The 19,007-nt window shown below is 40.1% G+C and overlaps 1 protein-coding gene and 1 long non-coding RNA gene across 35 annotated transcripts in view; one reads left to right on the top strand and one right to left on the bottom strand.

Annotated features, from left to right (window-relative positions):
* The window catches only part of NRXN3 (neurexin 3), a 1,053,186-nt gene that overhangs the window by 466,223 nt on the left and 567,956 nt on the right, over nt 1-19,007 (bottom strand). The window lies entirely within an intron of this gene.
* LOC141742644 (uncharacterized) lies at nt 25-18,471 on the top strand. Its single transcript, XR_012586795.1, has 4 exons — nt 25-10,799; nt 12,151-12,245; nt 13,130-14,859; nt 15,225-18,471. It is a non-coding gene; the product is annotated as an uncharacterized LOC141742644 (long non-coding RNA).

Here is a 19,007-nt window from a genome sequence, read left to right as displayed (position 1 = left end):
AAAAGGAACAGTAAGAAGAAGTTGGATCAGGAGTGAAGAAGTGGAAAAGGGGCAGCTGTAAAAGAAGGATAGAATTTTTAAAAAGTTGAAAAATAAATTACATGTTTGTTTTTTTTTTTTCTCCAAAAGCAACCTTCTTGTGCAACATGGCTGCAGCAAAATTTACTTCCCTCCCCCTGCTAAAACTAGTTCAAGATTTCTCAGCAGAACTGCCAAAACTGAATTTTGAAAGGCAAAATAAAGTATATTGGGAAATGCCAAGTCAGCACAAGATCTTGCGCACACCACCCTTACCCCTTCCCATCCCATGAGGGCACTGGAATGACAACAGCAGCGGTGATTCCTGGTGGGAAGGTAGGTGTCTATGGAAAAGGCACGACCCCTCACAGGCCAGACTCCCCGTTCAGAGCTGCAGCCAAAGCCAGGCTGCTCGGCTGACAAAACATTTGGTGGTAGAAACCTGCAGTCCAGGTAGAGCATGGCACCCCAGCAACTAATTCCTCTTCTTTCCAGTATAGGCTAAGGCGGCAGTGGGGCTACTCTGTGTTACCACTCTCAGTGGGCTACCACTGGCAAGCACCTGCCTCCTTGAACTGTCCAGGATGCTACTACCATACTTCGAAGAAATCATCATATGGTGCGTAACACTGGGACTGATAACTACTTCTTGGTCTCTGTCTTCTCTCTGCCTCTTTCTGCCTCGTGGCTTCACTTTCCTAATGACCAAGTTCTTTCCATTTGGTTTGGTTTCTCTCCTAGTTTTCCCTTTCTGCTTTGCTTTATTTGTGTCCTCCATCTGCAATTACAACTCTCTATTACTGGATCACCTAAAAACACTCCTATTTATTATAATTATACTAAATGCCGCCTTCTGCAGCCTCAATATTCTGAAAATGAAATCATTTTCGCTAATACTGAACCTGAATTCCGTGTTCAGGAAGGAGAGTTCACATCTTCCTTTCTCCCTGGTAATCCACACTCTCTTTATGGGACCCCTTTACCACCCTGCAGGTAAGTTTCCCTTAGATTCTCTTTATTCTACACTAAACAGTAACTTTAAACTGAATACGTGCCATACTCTCTAAACCTACTTTCTTATTTTGCATGTTTTAGGCTCCTTATTTCATTTACATATCGAGAAAGAGGGCAGTGTTGGGGACATGTCACAGAGCTGTGGCATCAAATTTCAGGTGTGTTTTAAAGGCACGTTACAAGAGCCTCCCCTACCCTCCCATCCAAAGTTGCTGGTTTATCCGCCAGTAGAACTTCAGGCATTGAACTTCAGAACTTCAATACCTATATAGGTATTGCACTGTATGACAATAAATATTAGTAGAAGCATTTAAAGCTTATTCAACCTTTGTAGAAGTGTCACCATAGGACATGCAGACTAGGATCCAAACCATGCCTCCTGTGACTGCAACGATTAAATTTAGCCCTGTGTGTACATACAAGGGGATACCACGTTTCAACATTCGGTTCGCTGTCAAGATATGAGATCACAATTAAATCACAGCTGCAGCCTGTCAGCATCAAAAGCATGGATGCCACAATTTTGGCATCACTTCACTGAATCAACTAAAAGGCATACACAATCGTTATGTGGGTTCACTCCTTTGGACTCAGAATGACCACGTAAAAATTCAGATGTTTAGGACAAACCTACCTTAACATTCACTATCAACAGATGTGAAATAAGATATATTCTTTTCTGAGAAATCAAGAGATGATCCCTAGCGAGATAAATGCTTTGAAACTCTGGTCACACAAATCTGCAGCAATAACCATAAAACAGGAAAGCCAAAACCAAATCACAACTATCTTAATCTGCAGATGGGGTTTAGTACTGCCTCCTGAAGACTTATGCATCCTTACACTTGTGAGGAATGTACTGATGAGAGGTATCAAAAATTTTGGTTCATTGACAAAAGTCATGGCCATTTGTTCGTTTGTTGTTTTTTGGTTTTTTTGTTTGTTTTGGTTGTTTGTGGGTTTTTTTGGTTTGTGTTTTTTTACTGTAATGCATAAGGTGGACTCTTGGAAAGTCATGATCCCATCCAGGTCTTCAAAAAGTGCATGTGTGCTGTGGGAGCTGAAGTAGAATCTTCATTGACAGTTGATAGTAATTCAGACCTTCTGACAACACAGCTGAGCACAACAGTCTGTGTCAAGTTAGGATCGTGGTAATGTGCGTACCAGCAAGATATTTCAAAACTCTCTCCAAGCTTCATCAGAGCCCCTCTCTGTTCTGTGAAATAAGAAAACTGGATCACAGCGTAACGAAGTAGACTGCTTGAGAAAATTTAAGGTACTTCTAGTTCTGTGCAAGATGCAATAATAATCTTTTTTTTTTTTTTTTTTTTGAGATCTCAGCATTTCTTATCTCAGGACTGTGTGCACCAGAAGAAATAAAAACATTGACAATAAAATTGCATGGAATTAAGGAATCCCAGCTCTGGATATGTTTTTTAAATTTTTCTAATTTTTTTTAGTCAAAGTGTAGTTCAGTTCTGATTTCCTCCTAGCCAAACCACACATCTCCAACAAAATATTTGCTCGGTTGAGTTGTGTGTTTGTACTTTTATGGACTCTGACAAGGATGAACATGAGTTAAAAGAGATGAACTGATAGTTCAACTGATTATTTTTCTCTTTGTTACATTATCCGTTTAGAAATGCCTTTGCATGAATGATTTAACCAGTTAAATAGTCTATTGTGTGTTTGTTTTACAGTGAATTAGAATACAGACATTTCATTCTTTTGTATTTTCTTTTGTTAAGCTAATTGAGTTAAACACATCCCAGAAGAACAGTGCCATATTAGTATCACTGACTGCAAAGCTGAGGTTGTGGCTGTATTTTGGCAGCTCATTAGTAAGAATACTGGGTAAAGACACTGGCTTTCTGTCTCTCTCCTATCAGTTGTTCGGTTTCCACGTTGGAGTAAAAGACATTGTCTGGATGGGAAGATGCTGGGATTTTTTCAAACTTTTCAGCAGAAAAAGTTTCTTGTTTGTTTTACTTGTTGGTTTAAAATGCTCCTGGTTTATTTGCATGCGTGTTTTGGGGTCTGTATGCAATTCAGATTCATTATCTTGTTTCATCAAGCACATAATAAATAATCACAACTCATTTGGAACTTTCCATTTGTTCATGTTGTTTATCTTCACATCTATACTTGTCACAGTGTTTCTCACTCTCCTTTTTTCCTGTTTGTTGTACTCTTACTGTTGTTTTCTTATATTTGACTGGATGTTCCTAAGGGCGTAAGTCATGCTGTCATATACATTCACACGAAATGTACTACATTGGACCCCAATGCTGAGAGAGGAATTTGTGAGTGACCAAAAAAAGACCTGATAAGCAAATATTAATTTGAATTAAAAATTATTTGTCATTTGCTGTCCTATTTTCTGTGCACTGATATGCATCTGAGCACATTTCACTTAGATGTGGTTGAAGCAGCAACTGGAATGTTGCATACAGATACCTGAGGGTTCCACTAGGACCCGAGAGCCCCCATAAAGGTAAGTTGTTTTCTCATCTGTTCATTACTGATTTTGGCATTGGGAGAGGTAAAATACAAAATAATTTTCTGGGCATTTTATGATAGATATCTATATCTGTGGTAATGCCTGAATATCTAGTAGTTGTCTTCCAGGAGGGCACAAGTGCAAGAAAGCCATTCACATTGGGACAAAGAAGAAAAAAAGAAAAACTCAGATCCAATTTATAAAATTCCATCTTCCAACACATTTAAAATCATTTTCTGTTTCTTTACTCGACCTCTAGCTTACTCAGCCCTCAATCTACTGCAGAGACTTTTATAACTTCAACCATGGATTTTTTTGTGATTGTTCTAAAGACAGCTCAGTGAGGTACACCCAACAGTCAAGGAAGGCAAAACCAAACCAAATTCACAAGAAGCAAATAAAAATAATCCAAAATTTTCTCCCAAAAATAAAATAGGAGAAAAGGATATCCATGCTGTTGTCGGCTGATGTGCAAAATCTAAAGAGATTATGCAGAAGAGTACGTACACGTATATCTCGTTCCTAGTGCAATTTTACACTTGAAGCAAGTCAGTCTGCTCTAAGGAGATTCAGGGCTCAAGGTCACGGGTGAAACCATTCTCCTTCCACTGAAGCTTCTGTTTACAATGAATCCTCCCCAGCCTTTCTCCCTGAATTAATTTCAGGAAGCAAAAAGTTCAAACTCCATCAATTTCTTTCTTTTTTTTTTTTTTTTCGCCCTCCAGCTGAACCTCATTGCCACTTTAAAGCATCGTGGCAGGCTGAAAGGTTCACCCCAGTGACCATCTTGCAAAGCTGGCAGAGTGGGGACCTCATTGAGAGACAGCAGCACCAAGCAAAGCAGGACATTCCAGAGAGGGCTCCCCTTAGCCACATTACAGTAACTGGATTTTCCCATGACCTTCAAGATGCCACTTCAGCTCCCTCCAAAGAGACTTAAGCAGCCTCTCTGCTATTAAGATGTTCCTTCATTTGTCAACAGAAAGCTGCTCAATTGCTACCCTGAGCAAATTTACATAGAAATTACCAATGATACTGTGCAAACAGTTAGGAGAATTACAGCAGAGCCACCCAGCAGAAACACTCCAGGATACACAGCCTACAAACAGAGTCACTGCCCAAACAAAGAGAGGGAGGAAAATGTTACAGGGAAAATGCACTGGACTTGCAGAACTGTTAATATGTGTGCATTCAGCACTGTGAGCTCTGTTTGGGCTCTAAGTATACTAGTCCCTCCAAAACTTTCTACAGAAAGAAGATATTGATAGCATTTCCTTCCTACCGCCAAGTATTTCCACATTCCACAACGGGCTTTTATTGGCAAAATTGTAGAGCTGTGCAATCTCTACATAATTCTTTTGTCAAGCAGTAGTTGTGGTAGCATCCAGCCGCCAAAGCCCTGGACGAGGGCTCAGGCAATCACTGATCAAATACAAATCTGCCATGGTTGCTAGCCTTGACCAGGAGCATGGCTGAGAACCAAGAGCATTTCTTTCAAAGGCAGCATTTTTCCAGACCTGCCCTCCGATGGAGCAAGTCGTCTACAGCAACCAACAGCCCCAACACAAGGTCTTAGCCTTATAAAACTTAATAAATACATAAATAAATAAATCACAGAGACCTAAAAAGCAATCACGTCTGAGGAACTGCAACAGTACTGGGCCCTGTCTACCTGTCTACTCCAGGAGCCAAATGAAGGAGTGGGCACTAAAGGATACCAAGAGGAAAGTCCACATTTCCTCTGACATCACACCGCAGCAGAGATTGCTGGATCAGTTAAGGACAGATAAAGAGGAATCAAGCAGCAGAAACCTGCCTGTAAAATGCTTTCCCCTATTGTAGTTAAGTACATACATGTAGGTGCATTTGTGTGTTTGCACACAAAAGAGAAAAAAATAGGTGGGTATTCAGCAGGGCATGGGGTATCTGATGTGGTCTTGACATGAAATGACTGTACAGAGTAGAAGAAAAATCCCATTTCAAATAATGACCAAAGCCATCATTGGGGAATGAGTAGCTTCCACTTTTTAAAGCAAACAGCCAGCTAATATTTATTCCACAGTATAGACAAAACTCTGCCTTCTGTCAAGGGGAAGGGAATAAATTGTTTTCCCATAATGGTGTTTTCTTTTCAATCAATTTCCTTTCAAGCTTGATTTAAGAGAAGGCCATGTCAGAACCTCAGGCAAATGGAAGAAACCTAAGACACTCCCCCATGAAAGGTGAAAATGATGATGCAGGTGAACTTACAGGGTTCAATCTAAACACCAGTGCTGCACACAGGTACAGTCATGCACTCCTGTCCCTCCTCCTCTTCAAATAAACGGTTTGCAGCAACAATGCAACAAAGCACCAGCAACAATGAGGAGGACAGAGTTCAGAGCACAGGGAATAATAGCAATGGATATCTGCTAGAGCACATGTTGCATTAGTTAGGGATAGAAGTACAACATACTAGAGAAACCGCTGTTACAGGTCATTTTGCTACATACACACCCATTTTTATGCTGTATATGTTATAGATTTTTTTTTTTATGAGAGCTTTGTAGATACTATTACCTTATTAATATGCATGCATGTAAGAAAGAAGAACAGTTACATTTGGTAAAACCCCTGGCTTCTGAGAAAAGCTGTAAGGGGAGAGAAGGAAGAACAAGGCTGCTCCCATGGTATTACAGGCACTTAGCTACTCGTAGAGCTAGGCCATCAGGGAACACCTTAGATTCAAAAAATACTTTTGCCTTGTTAAAAATTGTATGTATTTTCTGGGGTTACAGATAGGCCCTCGAGTTGGAAAAAATCACAGTAGTTTCTATTTTAGAATGAAATTGATGTTGTAGAAGCTTTGCCATCTATTTCTTTTAAATGCAAATTGCAGAAAGACTGCTTCCAGAAGGATGGGAATTTAAGAAGAAAATACGTAGGATTTTTACATCTTGGAGAGATTTTGACAATTTGACCCACATATAGTACAAACACTCAGAAGAGTTCTAACAGTATCTGAACCAAAACACATAGTCTCAAAATATCAACTAAGGTTTTAACAGACCTCAAAGACAGAAGAACCCTTATTTTTCCTCTCAAAGTTCCTCCCAGGATGCAACTCCCGGTTAAATAAATCAGCTCTTCAAAAGTCCTAGGATTCTTCCTGTAACATTTGAGGGAGGGGATGTAGATTTAAACAACACAACTCCATCCCATTTTCTTCCTGATAGAGACTTCATATGGACCGTTGCTGTCTCAAAACAAGAGCACTTTGCATGTTTGAGTACAATGATTTCCTCCTGGCAGTACAGTAAGTAAACAGGTAGCAAATGATTTGGGTGTTCAATGGACTTTGCAAGCAAGATTCTTAACAACAACAGTGTTAGTTAAGCAAAAGCTAATGAACACTTACTACAATGACATTCCCATTTCCTGTCTCTGATTCTCTCATTACTTATCCATAGGCCTCACAACAAAAGCCAGAAGCACAAAGGATGCCACAGCCGCTGATGACAGCCCCAGAATCACAGCTGTTGATTAAGTTGGGGAAGGGGGCTGCTGGGGAGGACTGAGTTAACATCCAGCATGGCCAGGCTAGGACTAGCAACGAGGAGAACTTACCCATGGTGCCAAGTATTTACCCATGCACACGCGTATCTGTGCATGCACCTGCACAAGGAGAGTCTTACGGGAATCTTTTCATGATTAAGATTTTCCTCCACAAATGTAGGCCAAGATTTTCAAAAATAGATGTCCAAAGTTAGGCATTCCAAAATCCATATTTAAGCATCTACAGAAGTGGCCTCATTCTCAAAGTGCTGAAGTTGCCAAGAGCTGTAAAATGCTCAAAACTTGAAAATCAGGCCACATCTTTAGGTGCTTGAAAACAGATTCAAGAGCCTAAGTTTAGGCATCTACATTCTTGACTGTAAAATATTATTACCCGTGCAAGACGTGCTATAATCCATCACAGATATATGACATTCTCAAAAATGTACTGTACTAATTGGCCCAGATTTTCAGTTGCAGCTGAAAAGCTCACTGCCCAGCTCAGAGCAAATCACAAATGTAGCCACTGCCCTTCACCAATTTCCTGGTGGTATTTATGGCAGCAGGTTACAGTGACTGCCAAAAGCACCCAGTGAACAACTGTGGCAGCTAACCTGGCATATATTCCCTTTATCTGCCCTCAGTCTCCAGCAGAAGAAAGGATGGAATCGATGTAAGCTTGCACTAGACAGATTAAAAAAAGAGCTCGCTCTCTATCAGAGTAATCCTCCCATGGCCACCTATTTCCATGTTTAAATCTCTGCAGTGCAAGGGAAATAGGCCCCATACTTTATCAATGCCAATCACATTTGTTAAACATGCGAATGGGGTATATCTGTTTACTTAAATGTTACCAAGTAGAATTCAGTAACATCTTTTGAAACTGATGTCAGGTCCTTCAGCTTAGGGAAACTAAAAGGAAATGAAGACACACAGCTGCTTGGTATGCTGGTGTCCCAGTAGGGAAATGGCTTCCCCCGGTGCTAGATGCAGAATAAAATGATAGACAATATTTAAAGGCAAAAATACAGTAAGGAAAGGTTCATCAACGAAGTAGCAAATATATAGAAGATTTTATTTTAATGCATTGATACAGCTTCTCTGCTTCCTCCAAATCCAAAATCATGACATTATCTCCATGAAATACTCTGTAACAAAATTCTCAGTATGAATCAGGGTCTTCAGGGTACTTCCCTTTTCCATTTTCAGCAGCATTTTTAAATAATTGCTGCATCCTGTAGCTTCAGCGCTTAGACAGCAGTAAAGACAACATATTCTACACACTCACTGCACCTGTACACAAGTATAGTGTCCCACACAGCTGGAAAGCACTCTCTGATGAATGGGCATATTAGAATCACACAAAATTATCTTGAATCTGAGGTCATTCATCATATCTGGCAACATCTTACTAAAACTGCAATGAAAGCAACCATACCTCCATAGCTTCTTTTATCCAAATTGTTCTCCATACCATGTTTACCTTTTTAATGTATACTGTCTGTATGCTTACAAAGGGTAAAATTCTCAGACATCCTTAAATGTGCCACTCCATTAATAATAGAGCTATCATTATCTTGAACAAATGAGATTCTGATCACAAATTCTTTCACTTAATAATTAAATATGACCACTTCTGGGATGGCTATAATAACCCTTCAATGGCACACAAACAACATTATCCAAGAGTTTATAGCCAGAAATAAAGTAAAACACCTCTTTCCAAAGACACAGCAAGGGGAAATTAACGTAGGAAATGAACCCAAACTGGCCAAGACATTTAAATATATTGTTTCAACATTATCTCCCAGAGAACAATACACCTACTAGATCACCCACAACCATGAGAAGTTTAAGATAAACCCCCAACTGAGCATCCAGGCAGGACTCCTACCAGAGAGCCATAGTCACTCCCTATGCCCCACCGCCCCATCTGGTGAGTCCACATTCCTCTGTGAATTACCTACATAGGCCCCTAATATTTCAATAGGGCTATCTCTGCTGTAGCATATGTCTATGCATGAATCCAAAGCATGGAGGGACTTGCTTACCTACTGCTCCAACTTCTTCCTAAAAGCTGAATTGATGCTGAGAGGCTATGATTATTTGTTTGAGGATGGAATCAGTTACACAGCTTCCAGACCAACCTGGCCAAATGCAATTCCAAATGCATATTTGTCAGCAAAAGACACTTGAAACTTACCCTTAGCTCATGTGAGACAAAAATACTCTAGTGCAAAGGTGGCATCACTGAGCCCTTTATAGCAAAAAGTCTTTTTCATCTGCTACATAACCCAATGACTCATGAACTAGAAATAAGTTCCCAAGATATAATAAATGGGAAGACAAGCGGGCTCTAAACTGCTTTTTGTCCAGAAACTTCCCCTTTCACACCTGTTGCTACAGTTCTCTTTTTCCCAATTATTTACTCAGGAAAAAGAGCATATGGGAAGGACCCTGCCAGGAAATACTTGAATGAGCTGAAAGTGGTGTTTTAGACATAAAAAAAAAAAGACAGGGCAAAGCATGGCATTCATGCCAAATGGCTGTTAAAGAGGTAACAACAGAAGAGTGAAATAAGATATGACGATACTGGAGTCTGATGAGAGCTAGACAGGAATCACAGGAAGCACTTATGCAGAAATAGAAGGAATAAAAGAATTTTGCAGTGCTTTGGATGACAAGTGATATGATTTGAGCATGAAATGTAAAACAACTGGCAGTTCAGAAGGAAATGTGAAGAGAGCAAGATGGCAACAAATACAGAAACGGCTGCAGGTTGCTACCTCAGCAGCCACTTGAGTGAACTGCTCTCAAGGAAATCCAAAGGGAGAAAGTCACAACAGTCAGTGCAAGAGATTAACAGAAGTATGAACAAAGCTTCTAGCTGGAAGACTGGGTTTAGTCAGGAAAGGTAGATCTGTTGTTGGCTGTGACAGACCAAGAACTGAATGAATGACAGGTGCCCAGTCACATTTTCCTTCCTGGGCTGGAGCTCAGACCGAACAGTGGGACAAAGGAAGGAAAGCATGCATAACTAAAGATTCTACTGAATGGCTCCTATCCATCATTGATAGAGGAGTTGTTCTCTATGGCTCACAATGTAGGAGGAAAAAGCTGCCTCTGAACCTTGGTAGCTCTGCATGGCACAGGTTCCCAGGATGCTATCATTCACACAGCAATGCCAGCTCCAGGTATTTCACAGCAAGTATTTGTATTCAAAGCCTTGGGTTCAATTTTGCAGACTTCAACTCAGGACAAAACTAGTGAAAGTTGCATAGGAACATTCCTGCAAGAAAAGATTCAATGGCAGAAGCGGTAAGTGTAATGGGGACCACAGAACGCATTAGGGACAAAGGCTCAGATTCCTCCGGCACATATATTTCCATCTCTCTATTTTATAAAACTTAAAGATTTTCCTTGCTAAGCAATGCATCTGCTGATCCCTAAGGACTACACCCCATCAACTTTAAAACTTGCTTTTATGAAGCTCGTTTTCTCCTTTCATTAGCTCTTATTGTTCTCTCTGTGCTGCTGCAGGTATCTCTGCTGCTGTTAAGAGAAACAGTGGCTTGCAGCCATCTCGGTCACCATGGACTTGCGCTATTCACCACAACCGTTATCCCGACAAACACTCTGCCTTTCCAATTGCCGCCTCAAAGTACCAACTCCCTCTTCATAGGAGCAGACAGCTACAATAAGAAGAGATACACATCATAAGCTCCATTATTAGGTAATTATATCATTATTTAAGAGAAGGGAAAGGGAAAGGGAAAGGGAAAGGGAAAGGGAAAGGGAAAGGGAAAGGGAAAGGGAAAGGGAAAGGGAAAGGGAAAGGGAAAGGGAAAGGGAAAGGGAAAGGGAAAGGGAAAGGGAAAGGGAAAGGGAAAGGGAAAGGGAAAGGGAAAGGGAAAGGGAAAGGGAAAGGGAAAGGGAAAGGGAAAGGGAAGTAAGACCCTTTGGCTAATACCAATGCCAGCAAATGCACAGGCAACTGTTAGCAGATCAAAGCTAGTGAATATTGAAAACAAGTGGTCTGAAAATTTGGTTAAGCTTTGCATGGAATATGCTTTGCTAATATCCAGCGTTCAATTCTGCCCCATGGCCTGTGCCACTGTGAATATGTAGCTCCTGAGAAACACAGAGGAGAGAAGAATGAACAGACACTTAGCTGTTAGCAATATCACCAAGAATGTGCTTTGGAGATATTGGTAACAGAAACTTCAGTACAAGAATACTTTTGGTAGGTAGCTCCTAAATATCTGGTCTAACTATACATTTCCTTCTTACTTGATGGTTTGTTTATATTCCAAAGTATTGGATTTTGTATTTCTTATAAGGCTTTCTAACCAACTTTTATTAGATAAATTGCTCATTACTTACATATAGTGTTCCATATAACATTTCTAACACATTTACCATTTCTAACACACTTAAGATTCCCCAACACTGCAAAGCAGTGAGTTCCAGAGGCTTATTATGTACAGAAATATAGACAATTTCCTTAGATTTCAAATATGCAGCTTTTTTGGGAATCCCTGCAAATATGCACTGATTTGTTATATTATAGCCTTGTGTTAGATAACATACTGTCTCCTTGCATTTATTAGAGATAGGTAATTAATAAAAACCAGCACATCTTAAGGACATTACTTACAAGAAAGTAAGAATAAATCCCCTGTCTCTCAAGAGAAGCTTAGAGCACAATATAGAATAAAGCCAGTGCTGTGATTTCAGTATTCAATTATAGAGAGCTGTATTCAATAACAAAGTGTGTTTCACTTCAGATTAACATCACTTAGGCTACTGAAAGCATACTCTGCTCCATAGCTTACTTTTTTTGGAGGGAGAAGAGGGGGTAGTATTAAAAACTTCCTTTACTTCCTTAACTTAATCCCAGCTTGAAGGGCTAAAGATAAAAATTGGAGATGGGCTTTCATTGCTGGGTTTCTCAGCTTTCTAATTAGATACCGCATTCCATAAAACATGCACCACAGTAAAGAACCAGAGGAACTGGCAGATTGAGGCGGAGTGAAAATGTCTTAATCCTTCTGACCTTTACCACAATTTTCTTTCTCCAACAGAATACACAGCTGACCTTTTCTACCTACTGACAGCACAGCTTATGGCAGATTTCCATTATCCAAAGCTCTCTGCAAATTTGCTCCAGCTTCTACTGGTAACCCCTCTCAGTTCTGCAAGGATATTATAACACGCAACTCACTGAAACCTTAACTGTTGGTTGATACCTGTTCCAGAAAGTCACAATAGCCATGCTTGCATACCTACCAGCTTTCCAGATGTGCACAGAGGCAAAATACCTGCAAGACAGCCAAACATTACAGAAGTACCCAGCAGAAACAGGGCTGAAGTGTTGCCAGATGCACGAAACGTGTTCATCTAGGTCACAAACTCCACTGGGTTGAGGGATGTCTCAAGTCCTTAGGCTGCCTGCCCAACACACGGGAGATCTGTCTCTGACTTAGTACATGACATTGGGAAAGTTACTAGACCCCTATGGCTCCACTCTTTACTGGTAAAATAGGGGTGGAATGCATCTCCTTACTTTGGTGTTACGAAACCCTTGTAGACAGTGAATCATTGCCAGCTACTCTGCTAACAGGGTCCAGATGGAGCAATTTGCAGAATATTTTAAGTGAAGTTTATAATTTAATTATAGAAAGACAACAAAATATTGTGGGGTATGGTATATAGGTTTTATTGCTACAAGTATGGGTATTATTCATGACTAGAAAAGCCCAGAGTGATTCCTGAAGGTCATACCAACTGACTAGCAACAAAAAATCTTTATACCCAACTGCACCATCCTGGTGTCTGTAAATTTCACACTTTTATTAAGAAAAATGAACGTTTGTGCTACTTTTATATTTTTTCACATCTTTTTAATTGAAACTATTTTTATATTGCTCCAGCTGTATTCTCTTAGTAACCATGTGTCCAACTACAAAGCTTGCTGAGGGAGAGAAAACAAAAAATAAAGTAATATTTTTATTCCCAAAATAACCTGAATTCTTATGCTTTTTTTCTTTTTTTTTAAATTAGATTCAACACAGACACTAAAAGTCAAGAGTCTTTTGAGTGCTTATCATATATCTTGATAGAGAGAAACAGAAACTGAGCAGTTTGACACTTCAGATCCAGGCGACTACATGTGCCTCTATGCTCAGCAAAGACAAAGATGCCGGTGTTTGCAAAGGAGTCAAAGGTGCCAAGACTCTACAACAAAAGAGAAGTTTTCACCTACAAATCAAAGCAGTGGTTGCAATGAGAGTGCGGGAGCAATACTTGCCTTTCTCACTCAGACTTGGCTTGGGATTTAAAGCCCCAGGGGCTTCCATCCTGCATCCGACTGTGGGTTTACAGCAAAATGAGCACTGAGAGAGAAATATGAAGGCTCAGACAAGGAGATGGAAGAAAAGGAGAAAAGGAGGTGAGACACAGATATGCAGAACCACCACACTGCAAGTGGGAACCCAAGCCTCCTCACATGCATGACCACTGAAGATACTGCTTTGAAAACAGAAGTGGAAATAAATGGGATTTGAAGAGGCCTGTGATGCACCCCACCACTAGAGAATTTCTTGAGGAACAGATTCCAGAGCCAGCTAGAGCAGTCCTGAATGTAGCACTAAAAAAAATGACCACAAACACCGTAAGACATGAAGTCCGATATACATGATCTCGCATAAGCATAGTGCAAGAATTTCAGTGGTGTGACTAAAATCCTCTTTGGGTAAATACATTCTTGGCTACATAAAACTCCTCTGCAGACAATATTCTTTCTTTTGCTGTATTTTGCCACTAACCAGCCATAATGTTTTGTGCCATGATGACAGAGAAAATACTGTTCATAAAGCTTTGCAAGAGGCTTCCACAAAGAAAAAACACGGTTCCAGAAATAGCACTGCAGGAAAGCGTTATTTCAGATTTTAAGGCAACCAGAACCGGTGCATGGTTCTCATACATTTAATTTAGAATTCTACTGACACTGTCTAATAGCTTATTCTACATTGAAAGGAATTTACAATGTAGGTATCATTAAAAATTATCCCGTGCTTTGGACAGAATGACTCTGATTGTGGACGAACAGTGACTTATAATCAAAATATAAGAACAGGACAAAAATACTATATAAAATACACTACATATATATTATAAATAAACATACAGTTATATGTTGCACACAGAGAAAGAAAGTATATTGAAAGAAAATTCATGTAGGTAGAACTCAGAAAGGAGGAAATTTTTTAGGTTATACACGAAAGCCTGATTTCCCCATAGAATTCTAACCTGGTTTGTTTTGTTTTGCTTTGCAACACACAAAAGCTTGGGAAAGTATCTAAAGGACTGATTTTTCATTTTTACTTAGCTAGTGGGTTTGGCTCTAACATTTCCTTTTTCATTTTTCTTCCGACTGCCTACCAAATATTGCAAAGCTCCATTCGATGAGGCTAAGCAGGAATAGACACGAAGAAAATCTGTGATTGTCTTAGACTGATTTAGGAAGATAGTTTCCAATTTGAATGTGAAAATCCTGGAAAAATGCTGACTAAGAAGAGAAATAAAAAACTACAAATATGAGATGCATAGGAAAGATGGAAGAATTTGTGCAGAAAGATCAAAATCAAATTAAAAGCAGAAAAATTTAGACTGAAGAGCAAGGAAATCTTCGAGGAAGTGAGAAGATGCTATGGAATTATTATTTATTCTTCGTAATGTTTGTCACAGAACCTCAAAAACAAACACAAAGTAACAGTGTCACTTCTCAGAGGGTAAGAATCTCATTGCTAAGGACACTTAAAATTAAAATACATAAGAATGGAAAAAGAAATTGAAAACAAACCTGTAGGGGCCCCACTGAAGTCTAGAGTAGCATAGAAAAAGTTTTCCATTTCTGAATAATGTATCTGTAGGAAAAGTAAAAGACAAGCATGCAGGGAAACGGATGAGAGGATCATATGTCTTTAAAGAGGGCATGATTATAGAGGTACAATCTTCCAGTAGTAAAACACATACACAGGAAGGTAGGACAAATCTACAAGCACATTGAAACATTGCCACTGAATACAGAGACAAGGTGACCTTGCTGAGGAAAGGCCACGGTTTCAGACACATATCTTTTGTTTCTTTTTCACAGCCATCTGAATATATTACCAAAATCTGATGCATCACTAGATCTTCAAGAAACTACTGCTCTGGGATCTTTTGCTCATTTTCACACTTTCCATATCTGAACGCCTCCATCTTTATCAACCCAATGGTGAGATGTTCCCTCACCAAAATCCAAGACTTTGTCTCAAGAATTCAGCTCTGGATTTGCAACAATCACTTCCACTGTCTGCCACCAGACACCCTGAGTGCTTTCGACTCACTTTGCATCATGGAGAGAAGGTCCTTTTCAATGTCTACCATTGTCAGCAATTCTCTTTTCCCATTGATCCTTCCCCAGCAGACAAACAACGAACTCATGATAACACGCCTACTCAAGGTGAGATGACCAGTTTGAGCACCCTATTCTTTTTCCTAACCTGTTACTGATAACCCTCAGTGTGACTCAAGTGTCGGGGCTTAAAATAGTAAAGCTGGAACTACCAGAAGCTGGATAAATTAATGGGGTTTTTTTCTGGAATATTTAGTTACAACTGACAGAACTTTGCAACATCTTCCACTTCCTCAACAGTTTGGAACTGCATCGAAGTCATGCTCTTGAAGTTAAATCAAGAAAAAAATAATGATCTTTCCTTGGGGTTTTGCATCACATGCAAACTTTACATTTCACAAAACTGTAATGATTGCATCTTTCCCCACACAGGTGCTCAGGATACAGGTACTTCAGGAAACATCAAGCTCAGATTTTCCACACTGAAATACAGGGAAAGAGAGAAAGCACTGGCTGTAAGCCGTAACTGTGGCTGTATCACTTTACCATCCTGCCATCCAGGGAGAGGTTGAAGCAGCAGCAGGCTACTTGTGCTTTCACCTCCATTTTTAAAAGGATTTGTTTGTACGTGTATAAGGGGAAAGAGGGAGATGAAGAGAAGCTCCCCATTCAGGAATAGACATGAAAATGGGAATTTTCAGCAGCACAGTATGTCACCAAATATCTTGTTGCTTTTTCTACCATTATAAAGAGCAATACTTCATTTGCCCTTGCCTGCCATATTTGCTTTGTAAGGTGTCGTGGTTTGGGCCAGACTGGCCACTGAGATGAATGACAGATGCTCTTCCCCACCTCTCTCTTCAAGGAGAGGAAGAGACCTATGGAGCTTAGAAAGGAGACTAAACTACTTTAATGAAAATATTAATAAAATAATAAAAAGGAAATAATGAAATATATACAATATATACAAAACACTATCAATCTCCCAGGATGAGGATCATGTCAACCACAGGCACTGGGGAAGTCCCAGACTGGACTCAGCGACGGATGGGAACTGGATTCTGGATCTGAGTTCAGGAATGCACGGATTGGGATCAAAGGCAGACAGAGTCCTCCTTGGACGCCAGCCACTGAAGAAAGAGGCTGACCCTTTGATCCCTCAGCTTTTATACTGAGCACAATGCAGATGAGATGGAATACCCTGATGGTCAGTTTTGGGTCACCTGTCCTGTCCGCTCCTCCCCGCAGGTGCGACCCTTCTATGCTCTTCTGCTTCTGACCCTCCAACAGGACACATAACAAAGTGAGCTGACCTTAGTTGTTATAGCAATAAATATAAGCAAGAGCCTCTCTGCATACCAGCCCTTGGCATAAATTAGAAACAATCAGGTCTTATCTCTCTGGGAGCAAACAGTGTCTGAACAATACGCTGTTAATTTCAGAGAGTTCAGTTAGTTAGAAGAGGCTTAGTTGCAAAGTAAAATTACTGAACAGAAAATTGGTTCTGTTTTACCTCAAACCAGCACATAGGGTTTGCCACATCCTGGCCTTCATCTGCCACATTGTGGTACAGGAAATCCAGGGTTCTCTCTCTGCAGGGCTAATTATGTCAGGGATTCCTATTCCACTCCAGTATCTCTATCAAATGCCTGAAAGTACAGACACCAAAGCTCCTAACTGCACTCATCCTTGCTCTGTATTTCCATCCAACAGAGACAAACGCGCTGGAAAAATTGCTACTAGAGCAAGCTACCATGAAAAACAGAGTTTGCTTTTCTTCTTTTAAATGAGTTAGTTAGAAACCATTCGGCTGTTTGTTCAGCATTCTGAGCCAAAGCCAAGCGCGATCTCTCCCTCGACTTACATTAGTCTTGAGAACACAAACAATAAGCAAGCTGAGGCTTAATGAGCCTGCATGCGGGGTCAGTCTGGCGGAATGAAACAGGATGGTCATTTTTGGAGCCATCCCATTTTGAAACAGGAACTACAGAGAGGGAATAAAAAGAGCAACAGAGAAGTAAGGACCTGCAGAGATACCTCATTCAAAGGATTTCTCAGATAGTGACTCCCTCGTGGCTTCTTTACTCCAGCTGATTTGTAAGATACTATTGCCCAAGTACTGGCACTGAGCAGCTAATCCAGATCAGCTTGCATCAGCCTTTGGCATAGCTGCAGTGGCACATCTGGGTTGAGAAGGAAAGACTCAGCCTTCTCTCCAGGAATGTATAAACATATTTGGTTTTAGAGAGACTCGCTTCAAATAAAATGTGTACTACACAACACACAAAAGGAACATACTTGAGATTGAAAAAACACATCAACGGCACTAAACCCTTTCTGTAACTATTTCTGAACAACGCATAATAGAACCTTCTGCTAAAACCCAAGTGTGTGAAAAGCACAGACTTTCACCATTAGAGTCAAAAGTTAACCTCCTTTAATTGCCTCTAAAACGTGGGAGATGAACAATTCTAGATGTAAAAGCACTCCACCAACTACGGAGTCAATAGACAACACGTGCTAGAGGAAATACAGAGCCACGGTAACATCTTCAACCAGTCACTCCTTCCCTTTCCTCTCTTTCCTAACTCATTCCACAGACCCCATTCTGGGGCACATTTCATATTCTCTTTGTTTCTCAACTTAACAGACTCCTTATTTCCCTGGCCTGTGCAGCCCTGAAGAGCAGGAAGAATGCCAAAACCCATTAACCTGAGAGGCGCTCAGATATAAAGGTGATGGGCTGATAGAAAATTCTAAAGGCAAACTGGATTAGTGTCATAGACATATCTTTGGGCCATCCGGAGAAGGAATCTTCAATTATTCCAAGACACGTTAATAAGCTTTTGAATATTTTACCTTGGCAACCCACTCCTCAAGCTACAAAACAATGAACAGAGAAATGTGAACATCAGACAACTGAATGGTTAAAATCCTGCTTGTGATCTGCTGCAGACGCTTTCACTGGGAATGTCTGAGCATAATAGTTCTGTGTAGGACGAAGGGAACTGTTGATATTTTAGTCATCTGCATATATTCTAGTTTGGATTTTTAATAAAAAAATAAAAAGTGCATTTAATGATTATTCAGAAGTGGACTATTATAACGATTAAAAATAATATTCACACAGATCGTAATCAGCTCCAGTATCTCTCAGCACGTGTGTGGGTTGGAGATGAGCACCGTGGCCAGTAGGCAGGGCCTTTTTTGGTACTGATGGGGGTGTATATCAAGACTTTAAAAGTTACTTTGATTAATTCACATCAAGTCAGCTTAATTTTCCTCACTGGTTAATTATTCCAGCTGCTAAGATTCCCAAAAGGGAGTCAGTTGTGCTCCTGAGCTTCATGATTAGAGTCGTGCCTTTTGTTCAAGTAGATTGAGACCCACCAACTCACAAGGAAGTTGGCTAGGACTTTTTCAACACTGGTTGTCAGAGGAACATCCAGAAAGGTAATTTCATAATAACTCCTAGTGTCACTTCCTGAAGAGCTCTTTCCTTTTAGATTACATATTGGTAGAATTCAAATTATGTCATTT

The sequence above is a fragment of the Larus michahellis genome, chromosome 4, assembly GCF_964199755.1.
Source record: "Larus michahellis chromosome 4, bLarMic1.1, whole genome shotgun sequence".
NCBI classification, from domain to species: domain Eukaryota; kingdom Metazoa; phylum Chordata; class Aves; order Charadriiformes; family Laridae; genus Larus; species Larus michahellis.
The sequence above is the reverse complement of the archived record's forward strand: the minus strand, read 5'-3'. Positions and strand labels throughout refer to the sequence as shown.